Raw genomic sequence first — 19,671 nt, 5'->3', positions numbered from 1 at the left:
AAGCACTTCACATTCTAATTAAATGGTGTTAATTTCCTTGGGCAGTGCAGGGTTTAATGTGCCATGTTGAGAGCTCCGGGAACTAAGGTTCTCAGCTGTGCACTGTTAGCCACTCCCATCCCCTATATAATTTGGGTCCTGACTGACACACATGTCAGAGATAGCTTATGCTGCATGGCTTGGAGGGAAAATGTTAGTGGTTATTTTAAAAGGTGATTGGTGGATTTATCTGTGACTGTTGCCTGTTTTTTGAGAGGGAGAAAATTCCCTTCCTTCTCCTACTTTGGTTTAACCCCATCCTTCACTCTGTTAGGAGCTTGCGGAACGCACTGAATAATAAAGATGGTATAAGGTGCGTTTGCAGCCCGGGGTTCACCGTGCAGAGATGGTAAACTGCTACTCGGTAATGGCAGAGAACTAAGTGAACACCGGCGGGATATCCACTGATCCGGTGTGCACAGGAGTGAACCCTGTGACCTCAAAGAGCAGCTAAACAACTGCCTGAGCCTGTTTATACTCACAGAGCTCAGCTGGGTGAGCACTAGCTAACAGTCACAGAACTCTGCCCCAGAGACACAGGGCTCGAGTCCCTCGAGACTACTAGCACTCTGCACCGCAACTGCGGTGCCAGCAAGAGAACAGACTAATATTAATTGCACCGAGTGCGCACTGCACCGCCACCACCAGTCTTATGCATCCATCTTCACACACACAGCTACACATAAGAGTCTATACTAGTGCATGGCCGAGCGGCCATGCAACTCTTTTATAGCGGCATCCTTCTGGGACCATCCCAGTGGACCAATCGGAGCAGGAATGGGACTGCGCATGTGACCTCCGACCTCCAATGAGAGGTCGTCCCATGGGCATGCTCAGTAGGCAACAGACAGGACTTAGTCCCAGGAGCGTCTGCTTGCTGCTGACTCAAGCATGGTGTTATAGCAGAGCCTGAAGGAGCAACCAGATGCCTAGCATTAGCCTGGGCAAGACGCCGGGATCGATGTGTCTGCTGAGCAGAAATCTCTGTGGCCACAGAGGAATGGGAAACTGCAGAAGACATGGCTTGAGATTTCCCCTGTGCAGTGGGGGAAACTCAATGTCTAACATTACCCCCCCTCCAAGGGCTCCCTCCCCCCTGAGCCTCGCTACGCTCAAAGGCCGCAACAATAACAGAGCACGGATGTTCTCCACAGGCTCCAAGGTCTGATCCTCTGGGACGTGACCCTTCCAATCCACCAGATAATACTTTTTCCCAGGTATCATCCTGCATCCCACAATGGCATTCACCTCGAACTCGCCCGAGCACAAGCCTGATGTCCCGACAGATGACTCGGAGAACCGGGACATGTGGACTGGCTTAAGGAGAGACACGTGGAAGGTATCGGTGATATACAAGCATAGAGGAAGGGCCAGCCGGTAGATGACAGGGCTAACCTGTTCGAGGACCTTGAAAGGACCTATGTAGCGAGGCACAAACTTAGTGGACTGGACCCACAGCTTGATGTTACGAGTGGAGAGCCACACTAAGTCACCAGGGGCGACGGTGGGAGCAGGGTGTCGGTGTGCATCCGTGGAGACCCTCATTCTCTCCTTGGAGACCCGGATGGCATCCTGGTTGCGGTCCCAGAGAGAAAATGGAGGCTAAAGTGAAATCTGGAGGACAGGGACCATCTGGCCTGACAAGAGTTTAGCCACTGGGCTGTCTGCAAGTACGCCAGCTTTTTGTGGTCAGTATATACCTGGAAGGGGAACCGGTCCCCTTCCAGGAGATGTCTCCACTCCGAGAAGGTCAACTTCATTGCCAGCAACTCCCTGTCCCCGATGGAACAGTTCCTCTCCACCAGTGAAAAGGTCTTGGAGAAAAAGAAGCAAGGTTGCTTCTGAACTTGAGCGTCCTTCTGGAAGAGGACCGCTCCAGCACCGACGGAAGAGGCATCCACCTCCAAGATAAAGGGTTTGTCCACATCGATATGATGTAGAATGGGAGTGCTAGCAAAATGAGTTTTGATGGATGGAGAAGGCCTTGGAGACCTGTTCCGACCACACCTTGGGATTGGCTCCCTTCTTGGTGAGGGTGACCAAAGGAGCCACCAAGGTGGAGAAGTGGGAAATGAACTGGCGATAGTAATTTACGAACCACAAAAAGCGCTGCACCACTTTAAAGGAGTGGGGTTCTTGCCAGTCCATTGCCGCCTGCAATTTGGCAGGATCCATAGCCAAACCATGGGCAGAGATGATATAGCTCAGGAAAGGCAAAGACTCCTGCTCAAACAGGCACTTCTCCAACTTGGCATAGAGGATGTTAGCTCATAAGCAGGCGAAGACTTTGCCAACCTCTCTCGGGTGTGAGTCCATACCTGGAGAGAAGATGAGAATGTCATCCAGATAGACAACCACTGAGGTGGAGAGCATATCCCAAAAGATATCGTTGACAAAGTCCTAGAAGACGGCCAGAGCATTACAAAGACCAAAGGGCATGACCAGATACTCATAATGGCCAACTGTGGTGTTAAATGCCATCTTCCATTCGTCCCCCTTATGGATGCGTATAAGGTTATAGGCCCCCCCGCAGATCGAATTTGGTGAAAACTCTCGCTCCCCGTAATCTATTGAACAGTTCCAATATCAGGGGCAGAGGATTATTCTTAACTGTGATAGCATTAAGACCGCTGTAATCGAAGCAGGGACGTAGTTCTCCATTCATCTTTTGGACAAAGAAGAATCCCGCCCCTGCTGGTGACACCAACTTCCTAAGGAATCCTCTTGCCAGATTCTCCCTGATATACTGAGACATGGCCTCTGTCTCCAGGAGAGATAGGGGATAGACTCGACCCCAGGGAGGCTCAGCACCAAGCAAGAGGTCAATAGGACAGTCATAAGGGCGGTGAAGCAGAAGCATCTTTACTGCCTTCTTGGAGAACACGTCTGAAAATAGGTGATAGTGTTTGGGGAGAGAGGAAAGATCTGCGAGAACCTCGGTGGAGGCAACCTGAATGCACTCCCTCAGACATCTACCCTCACAGGACTTACTCCATCTGAGAATTCTCCTTGAGGACCACTCTATATGTGGAGATTGGCAACGCAACCAGGGGACCCCTAGGAGGACCTGATCGATACCCTCAGGCATAATAAAGAGAGATAACGTCTCCTGATGGCAAGGAGACAGCGAGAGCCTCAGTTGAGCAGTCTGGTGGTTAATTTGTGAGGGTAGTGTCGCATCATTCACCACTCTGATAGTGACTGGCTGAGGTAGCAAAACCAAGGGGATTGCGTGCCGTTAGGCGAAGGCTGACGACATAAAATTACATTCCGCCCAGGAGTCAATGCAAACCTCCACCGCCATAGTGAAAGAACCGAGCTCAAACGTCCCATTAAAGGACAGCTTAGAGGAAAACGTCGCAGTTTCTAGTAAGCCTCCTCCCACAGCCACTAGATGTGAGCGTTTCCCTGCCACTTGTGGGCACTTGTTAGCAAGGTGACCAGACTGCCGGCAACGGTAACAGACCACAGGTGCTCAAGTGGACCAAGATTTGGACCCCGCACGAGACACCTCCATGGCCTCTTGGGACTCGGACACCTGATCAGAAGGTTCCAGAGGTCTATGAAAAGTGGGTGCCAACCAAAACCTCTGGCCAGACTGGGACTGCTACAACCCTCGTTCCGTAAAACGAAGGTCTGTACGGGTGGAGACGGTAATGAGCACCTCCAGTGTGGTGGGAACCTCCATGGTTGCTAGGGCATCCTTTACATGGTCAGCCAGCCCCCTCCAGAACACTGGCACGAGGACCTTGTCTGGCCACTCCATTTCAGAGGCCAGTGTTCAGAACTGGATGGCATAATGACTGACCAAGGATGAGCCCTGTGTTAATGCCAGCAGCTGGAGCGAGGAGTCATGGGTGACCCATTGTCCCAAAAAGACTTGCTTCAGAGTGCCCAGGAAGTGCAAGGCACTCTGAACCATGTGATCTCCGCGTTCCCACAGCGGTGTGGCCCACTCCAAGGCCCTGCCCGACAGGAGGGAAATGACAAATCCCACCTTAGCCCGCTCGGAGGGGAATCGTGTAGTCAGCAACTCTAGCTGTATAGTACACTGGCTCACAAAACCCCTACAAGATGCACCATCACCTGAGAACTACTCGGGCAGTGGAAGGCGAGACAAAGTCGGGACAGGGATGGCAGTGGACACACGGGATACAGCCTCTGTGGCTGCCCGAGCAGCGACCGCGGCAACATCCACAGCTGAGGTTGAGCGCTCTAGAGCCGCCAACCTGACCTCCAGCTGCTGGATGTACATCTGGAGTCGCTGCACGCCCGCCATTACTAGCCAGACCCTGGTGCTAGTATAATGTTAGGGGCTTGCGGAACGCACCGAATAATAAAGATGGTATAAGGTGTGTTCGCAGCCCAGGGTTCACTGTGCAGAGATGGTAAACTGCTGCTCGGTAATGGCGGAGAACTAAGTGAACACCGGCCGGATATCCACTGACCTAGTGTGCACAGGAGCAAACTCTGTTACCTCACAGAGCCGCTAAAACAACTGCCAGAGCCTATTTATACTCACAGAGATCGGCTGGGCGAGCACTAGCTAACAGTCACAGAACTCTGCCCCAGAGACACAGGGCTAGAGTCCCTCTAGACCACTAGCGCTCGGCGCCACAGCTGCGGTGCCAGCAAGAGAAAAGACTAATATTAATTGAACCGAATGTGCACTGCACTGCTCTGGCAGATGCCACTAACCACCCAGAGCAGGGAGGAAAGCGCTTAAGTAGCGCACGGCGCCACTGTAAGGAATGCTGCTTGTGCTGTGCAGAGGTGCCTTGTTCTGGATGGCACTATATGAAAGAAAGAAAAGGGGGCACCACCGAAAGGATAATTAAGGGGATCCAACCTAGACCTAAATAGACATATGTTTGACAAAAAGGAGAGAAAGAAATAGGCCATAATCAGGGGATCACCATGAATAGGACATAGCCGCATATATAATACAAAGTTTATTAAACACAGCAAGCAGCAAAAGTTCTTAAAAACATTAAAAATGGTCACAAATGTGAGACATACACAAATAATACAATGCTCATAATAGAGAAACCCACCTGCTACCAACTATCACCCTCACTGAGAATGATGCCTATATCCCTAGGTCCATGAAAACAGGATTCTCAATCGGAGAATTAGTAAGCCCATACACAGGTTATATAAAGCATAAGAGTCAGAAACATCAATAATATACAAATACAATGAAAAAATGATGCAATTCCAACACAATAATTACAAAAAACAGTACAAGGGATAATGTAAACCTAAGAAGATGCTGATCACGATGAGGTGTACAAAAAAGATAGAAATGCACACTAAATAGACCTCGTATATGCGTAGAGGTACCCTAGCCCAAAATCAGGCATAGGGAACATCAAGGACCAGATCAGCCAGACTATTAAGGGCTAGAGAGGGTCTAAGTGGACACAGAAAATCTCCATAGCCACCCCAAATGATAACCACACATACAAATCAGCACAATACAAAACCCATGAGAAGTGGTGGGGCAGGTAGAGCCAGAGACCCGACGCGTGTCGCCACTCTAGGTGGCTTAGTCAGGGGTACAGATTGCCAGTCAGCTGTGTCAATGTATATGGTTGCATAATTAGTAGATAGGGAGCAGCTGCGCCGCTGCTTACCATGACAGGATTAGCATCCAATATACCTGAGAGTCAGCGGCGGTCCACACTTGCTCACGGGGTATTTGTGTGTCTGGGGACGGGCCGTTTACTTTGTATCTGGTCGGTTTATCCAGCCACTGCCTAGCTGGCTATTTATTTTACCAACCTAGCTATGAGTGAGACTATGCATACTGGTATTTGCGCAGTAGTGCCTTGTCTCTATTTCTAGAACTGACTACTGTTAGAAATGTGCTTGTGACTAATTTTAGTCTAGCATATCTATTATCTTGGCTCCTGCGCACCAGTGATGAGGAGCTCTTTCATCCTTTTATTTGTGGTCGTCGTTCCTACAACTATTGATTATAGCACTGGGATAGACAAAAAGGTCAATAGTTACCTTCTGGTCCTTCTTTTATAAGATCTGTATAAGAATATGTTAGCCCCACCCAGTTGGCTGAGTTTAAACAGTGTCCCGTGTTAGCTCCGCCCAGTTGGCTTTATTTGTGGTCGCCGTTCCTATAATTACTGATTGTAGCACTGGGACTAACAAAAAGGTCAACAGATACCTTCTGGTCTCTTTTTTACAAGATCTGTATTAGAGTGTATTAGCCCCGCCCACTTGGCTGAGCATAAAGATCTTTATCATTTAAATACCATAACTTTTTGTCCACACTTGCTCACGGGGTATTTGTGTGTCTGGGGACGGGCCGTTTACTTTGTATCTGGTCGGTTTATCCAGCCACTGCCTAGCTGGCTATTTATTTTACCAACCTAGCTATGAGTGAGACTATGTATACTGGTATTTGCGCAGTAGCGCCTTGTCTCTATTTCTAGAACTGACTACTGTTAGAAATGTGCTTGTGACTAATTTCAGTCTAGCATGTCTATTATCTTAGCTCCTGCGCACCAGTGATGAGGAGCTCTTTCATCCTTTTATTTGTGGTCGTCGTTCCTATAACTACAAATTATAGCACTGGGATAGACAAAAAGGTCAATAGTTACCTTCTGGTCCTTCTTTTATAAGATCTGTATAAGAGTGTGTTAGCTCCACCAAGTTGGCTGAGTATAAACAGTGTCCCGTGTTAGCTCCGCCCAGTTGGCTGAGCATAAAGTTTCCTGTTTATTTAACTGATCATCATGGCAACTGAGCCCCGAACCAGCACGGTCTTTGTATAAGTACAGGTGCTTTAGATCGCAGGTATTGCGCCTTATCATTGTTATCTCTAGTGATTTGCGTCTATTGGTGACTATGGCAGCTGCATGACTAGTAATACAGTGGTTATCTACGTCTCGCGTAGAGACAATGCGCTACTGCGCAAATACCAGTATACATAGTCTCACTCATAGCTAGGTTGGTAAAATAAATAGCCAGCTAGGCAGTGGCTGGATAAACCGACCAGATACAAAGTAAACGGCCCGTCCCCAGACACACAAATACCCCGTGAGCAAGTGTGGACCGCCGCTGACTCTCAGGTATATTGGATGCTAACCCTGTCATGGTAAGCAGCAGCGCAGCTGCTCCCTATCTACTAATTATGCAACCATATACATTGACACAGCTGACTGGCAATCTGTGCCCCTGACGAAGCCACCTAGAGTGGCGACACGCGTCAGGTCTCTGGCTCTACCTGCCCCACTTCACTTCTCATGGGTTTTGTATTGTGCTGATTTGCATGTGTGGTTATCATTTGTGGTGGTTATGGAGATTTTCTCTGCCCACTTAGACCCTCTCTAGCCCCTAATGGTCTGGCTGATCTGGTAATTTATGTTCCCTATGCCTGATCTTGCGCTGGGGTCCCTCTACGCATATACGAGGTCTATTTAGTGTGCATTTCTCTCTTTTTTTGTACACCTCATAGTGATCAGCGTCTTCTGGGGTTTACATTATCCCTTGTACTGTTTTTTGTAATTATTGGGTTGGAATTGCATTATTTTTTCATTGTATTTGTATATTATTGGTGTTTCTGACTCTTATGCTCTATATTACCTATGTGTGGGCTTACTAATTCTCCGATTGAGAATCCTGTTTACATGGACCTAGGGATATAGTCATCATTAGAGTTGAGCGACTTTTGTTTTTTTAGGGTCGAGTTTCATTTCCTGAAACCCGACTTTTCCAAAAGTCGGGTCGAGCAAAATCGGCCGACTATAGGGAAAAGTCGGGGGTCCGACCGAAACACGAAATCCAATGTAAGTCAATGGGGAATTAAAGTCGGCAGTGAGAGGAGGACAGGAAACACACCTACAGTGCCCATTTGAATGCCAAAAGCATCAATTCTTATTACTTAAGCTTGTCAACCTTAATTTACTTCATAATACAAGTTACGTACTGAAAAATGGGGGTTATTTGGCTACAGTTGTGGGGGGTAGGGCTGGCTCCAGGTTTTCGTGGGCCGAGGGCCAAAGTGCGCCCCTTTAACACATACCACAACTCATGATGCTCCGATACGGCAGAGAAATAGCAGTATAGTACAATGAAAAATACTTCACTTCTTACATCTCATGACTGATATCCATTTTAAATTCTCCAATACCTCCAAAAACGGACAGTATATAACTCCATACAGTATTATGGCCAGCGCTTAGTGCGCTATACAGGGTAATGAGGCCCATATATTTCTCCATATAGAATCACTGATCCCATATAATGTTTCAAACCGTATATGATGAGCTCCACATAATGCTATAGTATATGTTGGTCCCAATGGATGAAGCTCCATTGTCTTATGGGCCCAAATAATGCTCCATATATAATGGGCCCCATTTCTACTTTTCTAGTGTATAATGGGCCCTGTAAATGCTGCTCCAGTGTCTGATGTCCACCTTTGGAATGCTCCAGTGTATGGTGGGCCCCATATATCATTCACCAGAGTATAGTGCTCCCCAAAAATTGCTGTCCCAACATTGAAAACAATTACATAAGTCTCCTTGCTAGGGAATCCCTGCACTTCTCTGAACTCCTTGTCGTCCCCATCTTCCATCTCACTGCACTTGGCTGTTTAGGCCCTCCCACCGGCAGAGACACCTTTGCGTACTATGCGGTGCCCTGTGCCAGTGCCATCGCCCATGAGTATGCCCTCCCACCTGCTCAAGGAACCTGCACTTTCATCTGCACCTTCCTCTTTGTCACCGTGTAAGGTGGTATAGTATGTGGGAAGGGGAACCTGAGTGTCCTCTGGGTCAGATTCTGGCAGTGTAGAGCACGAGGGGAATGTAGTGGTCTGGGTCAATGTACCAGCAGCATCATCCAGCAGTGGCTGGGCCTCAGTGCACTTGTGGCGTCCCCAAGAGTATGGTCGCCACTGTGGCATTACCTTCCTCCTAGGGAGTGTGTTGTCAAGCTTGGGAGCAACGAAGGATCTCTCTAGCAGTGAAACCAACACACAACACATTTCCCACTCCAGGCTAGCAGGGAGACCTCTGAACCTGACTGCTGAGGAGCTGCTCTCTGTGGTCGGGAGGAGGTAAGTTAGGGCACTCTGTGCAGGGAAGGGGAAGTGTGTGGACGTGAGAAGGGGAGCTGGAGGATGAGCAGAGTTAAGGCTCACTCCTAGCTGGAGCGCATGGTCCGGATTCCGGTCTCCGAGTTTGTAGGGACACTGATGTTCCTGCCTCAGAAACCGGGGGAAGTAGCAGCTATAAATGCTCTGTACCCAACTAAGGCTCGGAGGCCCCAGCATCGACGTGTGGGAGCCAGAAGGAAAAGGCTACAGCTGTCTGCCATACAAGTAAAGTCTGAGGAACATCTGTTAGACAGGAGGCGCTTCAGTGAACCACGGTCCTGTGAGTGCTTCCCCCACAAGCGCTAGAAAGGAGACGTTCAGGAGGGTACATGTTGGCGGAGTGTTGGAAGGGAGATTTCCATTTTGGTCCCGGAGGTTGGCTGAGGTCCTGACCCGGAGGACACAGCACGGAGGCAGGCATCTGTGTAACCTGCAGACTGTGAGTAAAGCTTTGGAACTGCACGCTCTGGTGTCCTACAGTTATTCCAGCACAGCTACATCTGGGTACCAGCACCTACACCGCCTGTGCCTTTCCCCCATCACTACATCTACACTTCCCTGGGACTCCAGCTCCACCTGTGGGGAGCTTCACCATCTTTGCTGCACAACACCATCAGTCCCAGAGGATCTGCATGCAGCGTCGGCCTAACATCTATGTTGCCGAACACCACAGGTGGAGTCAAACTATCTATATAAACTCTTTACCATTATACCACGCCATTTACATGGGCGCCCAGGGCCACCGTCCGGGTCACCGCTGCTGTGACACATCCCACTGAAACCGGCCCGGTACCGAGTACCCCACAGCCCTGGGAGGGCGACCCATATGCCGACTGCTGATCGGGCGGCGTTATTCCCACGAACCTCCAAACAGCGTCCATGAAGGCAAAGTTTTTGGTTTCCGGGGGCAGTATGATTGCAAAGCTGAACCTTAAAGGAATGTCCAAAAGGGCACCACCAGGAGTGGAGCCTGTGGCTTAATTGGACTCCACCCGGGAAACCACAACCATGCCACCTAAAGAAAAGATGCACACTTTGAAAGCTTTGTCGATTCTGTGTGTGGTGTGGTATGTGTGTTTGTAGTTGTGCTAGCGATTTCTCAGCTTTATTCCATTAACAACCGAGACTCCGGCATGCCCCCGCAGTACGCGTCAAGCTTACTAGAGGGATAAGCGAGGCTCTGGCACGTGAGATCGAGCAATAACAGGTCTAGCATTCCCGTACATGTCCAGGGCTGCATGCACGCTACACTGAAAGGACCAGCTTTTGTCGCTTACAGGTGCAGATAACCTGCTGAACTCCGTTAGTGATGGGGATCTGGGATTCAGATTATTCCCCGCGAATGATGATTTCCCAGTAAGTTCAGGTCAACCGCAATTCCGAAGTTAGGCCTAACCGTCATTCCTGAAAAAATTACGTGTCCAAACCACAGGTGCTGTAGCTTGCTTAACAGCTCGGCAGCCGTTCTCAGGCCCAGTATGGATTCAACAACACTGTAGAAAGTTGATAAAGGGTACAGTTTCACCGGATAACACGTATATATGTAGCCTAGTTTACACATTAAAAATATATGTCTATAGATCAGGAGGCAGACTCAGATGTTCTCAGGCCCAGTATGGATTTGAACAGATTGTACAAAGTTGAGAAAGGGTACTTTATCACTGGATAGCAGGTATATATAGCATAGTTTAACCCCTTCCTGACATGAGACGTACTATCCCGTCCATGGGACCCGGGCCCCTATGCCCATGGACGGGATAGTACGTCTAGCGCGATCAGCGGCGCCCACGTGGTGAGCGCCGCTGATCGCGGCCGGGTGTCAGCTGATTATCACAGCTGACACCCGGCACAATGTGTCAGGGGCGGTCACGGACCGCCCCCGACACGTTAACCCCTTGCACACCGCGATCAAACATGATCACGGTGTACCGGGGGTTAAAGGGAAGCATCGGCAGGGAGGGGGCTCCCTCCGTGCTTCCCTGAGCCCCCCACGGCAGCGCAATGTGCAGCGCTGCTGCGGGGGGCTCCTTTCCTCCAGGCCCCCGAATCCAAGATGGCGACGGGGGCCTTCGGGGGCCTGAGGAAGCTGGCTTCCTCAGTGCCTGCAAAGCACAGGCATGAGGAAGCCTTCTGCAGTGCCTGTGTCAGATCGCTGATCTGTCACAGTGATCTGTGATGTGACAGATCAGCGATCTGTCACAGGACAGTGATGTCCCACCTGGGACTATTTAATAAAGTAAAAAAAAAAATAAAAAAAGTGTTAAAATAATTAAAAAAAAATCGCCAAATAAATTAGAAAAAAAAAAAAAATATTCCCCCAATAAATCCATTTTTTGGAAATAATAAAAAAAAAAAACAATAAAAGTACACATATTAGGTATCGCCGCGTCCGTAATGACCCGCCCTATAAAACTGTCCCATTAGTTAACCCCTTTAGCGAACCCCTTAAAAAATAAAAATAAAAAACGAAGCAAAAAATAATGATTTATTATCATACCGCCAAACAAAAAGTGTAATAACGCGCGATCAAAAAGACGCATATAAATATCCGTGGTACCGCTGAAAACGTCATCTTGTCCCGCAAAAAACGAGCTGCCACACAGCATCATCAGCGAAAAAATAAAAAAGTTATAGCTCGCAGAATAAAGCGATGCAAAAATAATTATTTTTTATATAAAATAGTTTTCATTGCATAAAACCGACAAAAACATAAAAAATTGACATAAATGAGGTATCGCTGTAACCGTACTGACCCGAAGAATAAAACAGCTTCATCAATTTTACCGCACGCGGAACGGTGTAAACGCACCCCCCCAAAAGAAATTCATGAAACGCTGGTTTTTGTTCATTCTGTGTCCCAAAAATAGGGATAAAAAGCGATCAAAAAATGTCACATGCCCGAAAATGGTACCAATAAAAACGTCAACTCATCCCGCAAAAAATAAGACCTCACATGACTCGGTGGGTCAAAATACGGAGAAATTATAGCTCTCAATATGTGGTGATGCAAAAACTATTTTTACAATAAAAAGCGTCTTTTAGCGTGCGACAGCTGCCAAATATAAAAACCGCCATAAATAGTAAATCAAACCCCCCATTATCACCCCCTTAGTTAGGGAAAAATAATAAAATTAAAAAAAAGTATTTATCTCCATTTTCCCGTTAGGGTTAGGGTTAGGGCTATGGTTAGGGCTAGGGTTAGGGTTAGGGCTAGGGTTAGGGCTAGGGTTAGGGCTAGGGTTAGGGTTAGGGCTAGGGTTAGGGCTAGGGTTAGGGCTCAGATTAGGGTTAGGGGTGTGTTGGGGTTAGGGTTGGAGTTATAATTGGGGGGTTTCCACTGTTTGGGCACATCAGGGGCTCTCCAAATGCAACATGGCGTCTGATCTCAATTCCAGCCAATTCTGAGTTGAAAAAGTCAAATGTTGCTCCTTCCCTTCCAAGCTCTGCTATGCGCCCAAACAGTGTTTTACCCCACATGTAGGGTATCAACCTACTCAGGACAAATTGTAAAACAATTTTTGGGGTCCAATTTCTCCTGTTACCCTTAGGAAAATAAAAAATTGGGGTCAAAAATATCATTTTTGTGGAAAAAAATGATTTTTTTATTTTCACGTCCGAGTGTTATAAACTTCTGTGAAGCACTTGGGGGATCAAAGTGCTCACCACACATCTAGATAAGTTCCGTGGGGGGTCTAGTGTCCAAAATGGGGTCACTTGTGGGGAGTTTCAATAGTTTAGGTACATCAGGGGCTCTCCAAACGCACATGACACCCGCAGACCATTCCATCAAAGTCTGCATTCCAAAACGTCACTGCTTCCCTTCCGAGCCCCGACGTGTGTCCATACAGTAGTTTTCTCCCACATATGGGGTGTCAGCGTACTCAGGCCAAATTGGACAACAACTTTTGGGGGTCCAATTTCTCCTGTTACCCTTGGGAAAATGAAAAAATTGGGGACTAATTGATCATGTTTCTGGAAAAAATACGATTTTTTTATTTTCATGCCCTGGCATTATAAACTTCTGTGAAGCTCTTGGGGGTTCAAAGTGCTCACCTCACATCTAGATAAGTTCCTTAGTGGGTCTAGTTTTCAAAATGGGGTCATTTGTGGGGGGTTTCCACTGTTTAGGTACATTAGGGGCTCTCCAAAGGCAACATGACACCCGCAGACCATTCCATCAAAGTCTGCATTCCAAAACGTCACTACTTCCCTTCCGAGCCCCGACGTGTGCCCATACAGTAGTTTTCTCCCACATATGGGGTATCAGCATACTCAGGACAAATTGGACAACAACTTTTGGGGTCCAATTTCTCCTGGTACCCTTGGGAAAATAAAAAAATGGTGACTAAAAGATCATGTTTGTGGAAAAAAATCCGAATTTTTTATTTTCACGCCCGGGCGTTATAAACTTCTGTGAAGCACTGGGGGGTTCAAAGTGCTCACCACACATCTAGATAAGTTCCTTGGGGGGTCTAGTTTACAAAATGGTGTCATTTTTGGGGGGTTTCCACTGTTTAGGTACATTAGGGGCTCTGCAAAGGCAACATGACACCCGCAGACCATTCCATCAAAGTCTGCATTCCAAAACGTCACTACTTCCCTTCCGAGCCCCGACGTGTGCCCATACAGTAGTTTTCTCCCACATATGGGGTATCAGCATACTCAGGACAAATTGGACAACAACTTTTGGGGTCCAATTTCTCCTGGTACCCTTGGGAAAATAAAAAAATGGTGACTAAAATATCATGTTTGTGGAAAAAATACGAATTTTTTATTTTCACGCCCGGGCATTATAAACTTCTGTGAAGCACTGGGGGGGTCAAAGTGCTCACCACACATCTAGATAAGTTCCTTAGGGGGTCTAGTTTCCAAAATGGTGTCATTTGTGGGGGGTTTCCACTGTTTTGGTACATCAGGGGTTTTCCAAACGCGACATGGTGTCCGATCTCAATTCCAGCCAAAAACGTCAAATGGCGCTGCTTCCCTTCCGAGCTCTGCCATGCGCCCAAATAGTGGTTTACCCCCACATGTGGGGTATCAGCGTACTCAGGACAAATTGCACAATAACTTTTAGGGTCCTGTTACCCTTGGAAAAATAAGAATTGAGGGTGAAAAGATCATTTTTGTGGAAAAAATATGATTTTTTAATTGTATGGCTTTATGTTATAAACTTCTGTGAAGCCCATGGGGGTTCAAAGTTCTCACCACACATCTAGATAAGTTCCTTAGGGGGTCTAGTTTCCAAAATGGTGTCATTTGTGGGGGGTTTCCACTGTTTTGGTACATCAGGGGTTTTCCAAACGCGACATGGTGTCCGATCTCAATTCCAGCCAAAAACGTCAAATGGCGCTGCTTCCCTTCCGAGCTCTGCCATGCGCCCAAATAGTGGTTTACCCCCACATGTGGGGTATCAGCGTACTCAGGACAAATTGCACAATAACTTTTAGGGTCCTGTTACCCTTGGAAAAATAAGAATTGAGGGTGAAAAGATCATTTTTGTGGAAAAAATATGATTTTTTAATTGTATGGCTTTATGTTATAAACTTCTGTGAAGCCCATGGGGGTTCAAAGTTCTCACCACACATCTAGATAAGTTCCTTAGGGGGTCTAGTTTCCAAAATGGTGTCATTTGTGGGGGGTTTCCACTGTTTTGGTACATCAGGGGTTTTCCAAACGCGACATGGTGTCCGATCTCAATTCCAGCCAAAAACGTCAAATGGCGCTGCTTCCCTTCCGAGCTCTGCCATGCGCCCAAATAGTGGTTTACCCCCACATGTGGGGTATCAGCGTACTCAGGACAAATTGCACAATAACTTTTAGGGTCCTGTTACCCTTGGAAAAATAAGAATTGAGGGTGAAAAGATCATTTTTGTGGAAAAAATATGATTTTTTAATTGTATGGCTTTATGTTATAAACTTCTGTGAAGCCCATGGGGGTTCAAAGTTCTCACCACACATCTAGATAAGTTCCTTAGGGGGTCTAGTTTCCAAAATGGTGTCATTTGTGGGGGGTTTCCACTGTTTTGGTACATCAGAGGTTTTCCAAACGCGACATGGTGTCCGATCTCAATTCCAGCCAAAAACGTCAAATGGTGCTGCTTCCCTTCCGAGCTCTGCCATGCGCCCGAATAGTGGTTTACCCCCACATGTGGGGTATCAGCGTACTCAGGAAAAATTGCACAATAACTTTTAGGGTCCTGTTACCCTTGGGAAAATAAAAATTGGGGTGAAAAGATCATTTTTGTGGAAAAAATATGATTTTTTAATTGTACCGCTGTACGTTATAAACTTCTGTAAAGCCCTTGTGGGTTCAAAGTTCTCACCACATATCTAGATAAGTTCCTTGGGGGGTCTAGTTTCCAAAATGGGGTCACTTGTAGGGGGTTTCCACTGTTTAGGTACATCAGGGACTCTCCAAACGTGACATGGCGTCCAATCTGAATTCCAGCCAATTTTGCATTGAAAAAGTCAAACGGCGCGCCTTCCCTTCTGAGCTCTGCCATGCACCGAAACAGTAGTTCCCCCCCACATATCAGGTATCTGCGTACTCAGGACAAATTGCACAATAACTTTTGCAGTCCAATTTCTCCTGTTACCCTTGGTAAAATAAAAAAAATTGAACCTGAAGTATTTTTTTTATGAAAAAAAGTTAGATGTTCATTTTTTTTTAAATATTCAAAAAAATTCCTGTGATGCACCTAAAGGGTTAATAAACTTCTTGAATGTGGTTTTGAGCACTTTAAAGGGTGCAGTTTTTAGAATGGTGTCACTTTTGGGTATTTTCTATCATATAGACCCCTCAAAGTGGCTTCAAATGTGATGTGGTCCTAAAAATAAAATGGTGTTGTAAAAATGAGAAATCGCTGGTCAACTTTTAACCCTTATAACTTCCTAACAAAAAAAAATTTTGGTTCCAAAATTGTGCTGATGTAAAGTAAACATGTGGGAAATGTTAGTTATCAAGTTTTTTGTGTGCCGTATCTCTGTGATTTAAGGGCATAAAAATTCAAATTTGGAAAATTGCGAAATTTTCAAAATTTTCGCCAAATTTCCATTTTTCTCACAAATAAACGCAAGTTATTTGAATGAAATTTTACCACTAACATGAAGTACAATATGTCATGAGAAAACAGTGTCAGAATCACCGGGATCCATGGAAGCGTTCCAGAGTTATGACCTCATAAAGGTACAGTGGTCAGAATTGTAAAAATTGGCCCGGTCATGAACGTGCAAACCACCCTTGGGGGTGAAGGGGTTAAACATGTAAAATCTCTGTGTTCTCAGTATGGATTACACAGCAATCTAAAAAGTGGAAAAAAGGAAATGCATTTGAGGCGTACACAACTATATACTTTTGGTGTTATTTTTAAATCTTCATATATATTTCTGTCTCAGTAATACAGTCCAGCCTCTCCGCAATAGGAAATGAGATGCATACAATTACTGACATAAAGGCTAGTGATTGCAGAAATCTAGGAATTACTATTCACGGGAAAAACTTCCATCACAATTCTCATAGGCGATGCTGACCCTCAATTAATTTGTGTGTTGAGACAGTGAAAACATTTTTTTGTGAATAAAGTCTTGCTGTATCGCAGTTCCGTTGATTCCATCACTGTTACTCATCTCAATCAAATTTTTATCACAGGGAGCGATGTAAACATGGTGCTCACTGGCTATCATGAACTGTCACGTAACTTTGGAGTGCAAAAGACAGAAGCCACAGGCCGTAGGCGATTCTATTTGATTGGCATGAGAGGGCACATTTTAAAATGTGCGCCAGAATGTCACACGTTTGTGAGTAGGAAAACTGTGAAAGCTGATGATAAACCACCACTGCATGTCATTGTGAGTCGACGTCCATAAGAAATGGAAGCCATTGATCATCTGGAGCTAGAGCCTGGCCAGCAGGACAGGGCATAGCTACATCTTAACCATCATCTTTCAGTTCAATCAATTTGTAATGGCACTCCCAGTGAAGGATTTGACAGCCCAGACTACACAGCGGAGGAGCAGGGAGAGGTAAACATTGCAAATGCTGGGGCCCTGCCCAAGCAAGGGGGGCATCGGTACTGGCACTGGGCCCCTCATAGTACGGCGGTGTGTCTGACGGCGGGTGTGCACCACCACAGTCAGAGACACTTGATTGCACTATGAGGGACCCTGTGCCAGTGCCCATGCCCAACAGTCGGCCTACCCACCTGTCCAGGGCAACGGCACTCGCACGGTTTTGTGTGCTAGGTGGTGACCCCGGCCATGGGGGGGGGCAGCCCAGTTAGGGCGGTTTACAAAGTGGCATATGTTGATGTGGGACACTCAGCTGCTGCAAAAGGCGAAATAGGTCAAGTTCGCAGAATAGGAGGAGGACCAAAGCAAGCCATTTTTCTGTCACTCTATGTGTCATCAAGGGAAGGTGGGACAAAATCCTTGGAAACCCACGCATGGTTCATTTTAATGAAGGTTAGATCATCCACATTTTGGGTTGACAGACGGGTCCTTTTTTCTGTCAGGATTGATCCAGCTGCACTGAAGACTCTTTCCGATAGCACACTTGCAGCTGGGCAAGCGAGCTCCTGTAAGGCATATTGTGCCAATTCAGGCCAGGTGTCCAGTTTAGCAGCCCAATAGTCAAAGGGGAATGACCTGTGTGGGAGAACATCGATATGGGAGGAAAAGTAGTTTGTAACCATAGTTGACAACTGCTGTCTCCTGTCACTTTCCATCGATGCAGTATTACCAGTTGTGTGAGCGGTACTTGAAAAATCAGTCCACAACATTGTCATGAAACCCCTATCTCCAATGCCACTTCTGCTGTGTGCACCACGAACACCTCTGCCAAGCTGCCCCCGGCCCATACGGCTTGTGTGAGAACCATCACCGCTGCTGTGTGCTGGGAATGCCTCAAACAACCGGTTTACCAGAGTTGCTTGTTTATTAGCCAATATTAGGTCAAGGTTCTCCTGTGGCATGATGTTTTGTAATTTGCCTTTATAGCGTGGATCCAGGATGCTGGCCAACCAGTAGTCGTCATCGTTCATCATTTTGGCAATGCGGGGGTCCCATTTTAGGATCTGCAAGGCATAATCTGACATGTGGGCCAATGTTCCCGGTGTCAATGATGCACTGCGAGTGCTGGTTGGAGGAGCACTTTCTGGCAAATCCACATCCCTCCAGTCACGCACAAACCCTGTACCAGACCTTGCCACGCCAACATTTTCACTTGCCCCACGAGATGCATCCTCCTCCCCTAAGTATTCATCCCCATCATCATCCTCCTCCTCCTCCTCTTCTTCCTCCACCTCGTCCAGGAGAGGTCCCTGAGCAGACAATGGCTGAATGTCATCAAGGATTCCCTCCTCCTCTTCCTCCTCGTCAACATTGGCTGCAGACGCCTGCTCCTTAAGGCGCATCAAAGTTTGCATGAGCAGACGCATAAGTGGGATGCTCATGCTTAGGATGGCGTCGTCTGCGCTTACCAGCCGTGTGCATTCCTCAAAACACTGAAGGACTTTACAGACGTCTTTCAGCTTCGACCACTGCACACCTGTCAACTCCATGTCTGCTCTCAAAGTGCCTGGCCGTGTATCCTCCCACAAATGCATTATGGCCTGCCTCTGTTCGCACAGCCGCTCAACCATGTGCAGGGTGGAGTTCCACCTTGTTGCAATGTTGATAATGAGGCAGTGGTTGGGAAGGTGGAGCAATCGCTGCAGCTTCTGCATACGAATGGAGTGTACAGGCGACCGGCGGATGTGCGCGCACAGTTTTCGCACCTTCTGGAGCAGGGCTGTTAACTCCGGATAATTGTTGAGGAAGCACTGCACCACCAGGTTCAAGGTGTGAGCCAGGCAAGGTATGTGGCTGAGTTTTGAAAGGGCTATGGCTGCCACAAAATTACGGCCGTTATCACTAACTACCTTGCCTGCCTTAAGATGTATACTGCCCAGCCATGACTCAGTTTGTCGCTTCAAGTACTCGGCCAGCACCTCCTCGGTGTGTCTGTCGCCCAAACACATCATCTGCAACACAGCCTGCTGACGCTTTCCACTAGCTGCTCGATAGGGGGACACCTCGTGTGCAACAGTGGCAGCTGCAGATGGAGTGCTCGTACGACTGCGCTCTGTGGACGAGCTTTCGCTTCTGGAGGAGGAGGGTCGAATGCCTACAGCCAACTGTTTCCTATACCGTGGGCTAGGCAGCACTGTCCCACCACCGCTGTCCCCTGTGGACCCTGCATCCACCACATTAACCCAGTGCGCAGTGATGGACACGTAACGGCCCTGGCCATGCCGACTGGACCATGCATCTGTTGTGAGGTGCACCTTTCCACTCACTGACTGCTTGAGTGCATGGACAATGCGGTCTTTCACATGATGGTGGAGGTCTGGGATGGCTTTGCGAGAGAAGAAGTGGCGACTGGGTAGGTCATAGCGTGGTACTGCATAGGCCATGAGTTCGCGGAAAGCTGCACTTTCCACCAACCGAAAGGGCATCATCTCTAACGAGATTAG

Source organism: Dendrobates tinctorius, unplaced genomic scaffold, assembly GCF_039654945.1.
Source record: "Dendrobates tinctorius isolate UK_male_01 unplaced genomic scaffold, ASM3965494v1 ptg000177l, whole genome shotgun sequence".
NCBI classification, from domain to species: Eukaryota; Metazoa; Chordata; class Amphibia; order Anura; family Dendrobatidae; genus Dendrobates; species Dendrobates tinctorius.
The sequence above is the reverse complement of the archived record's forward strand: the minus strand, read 5'-3'. Positions refer to the sequence as shown.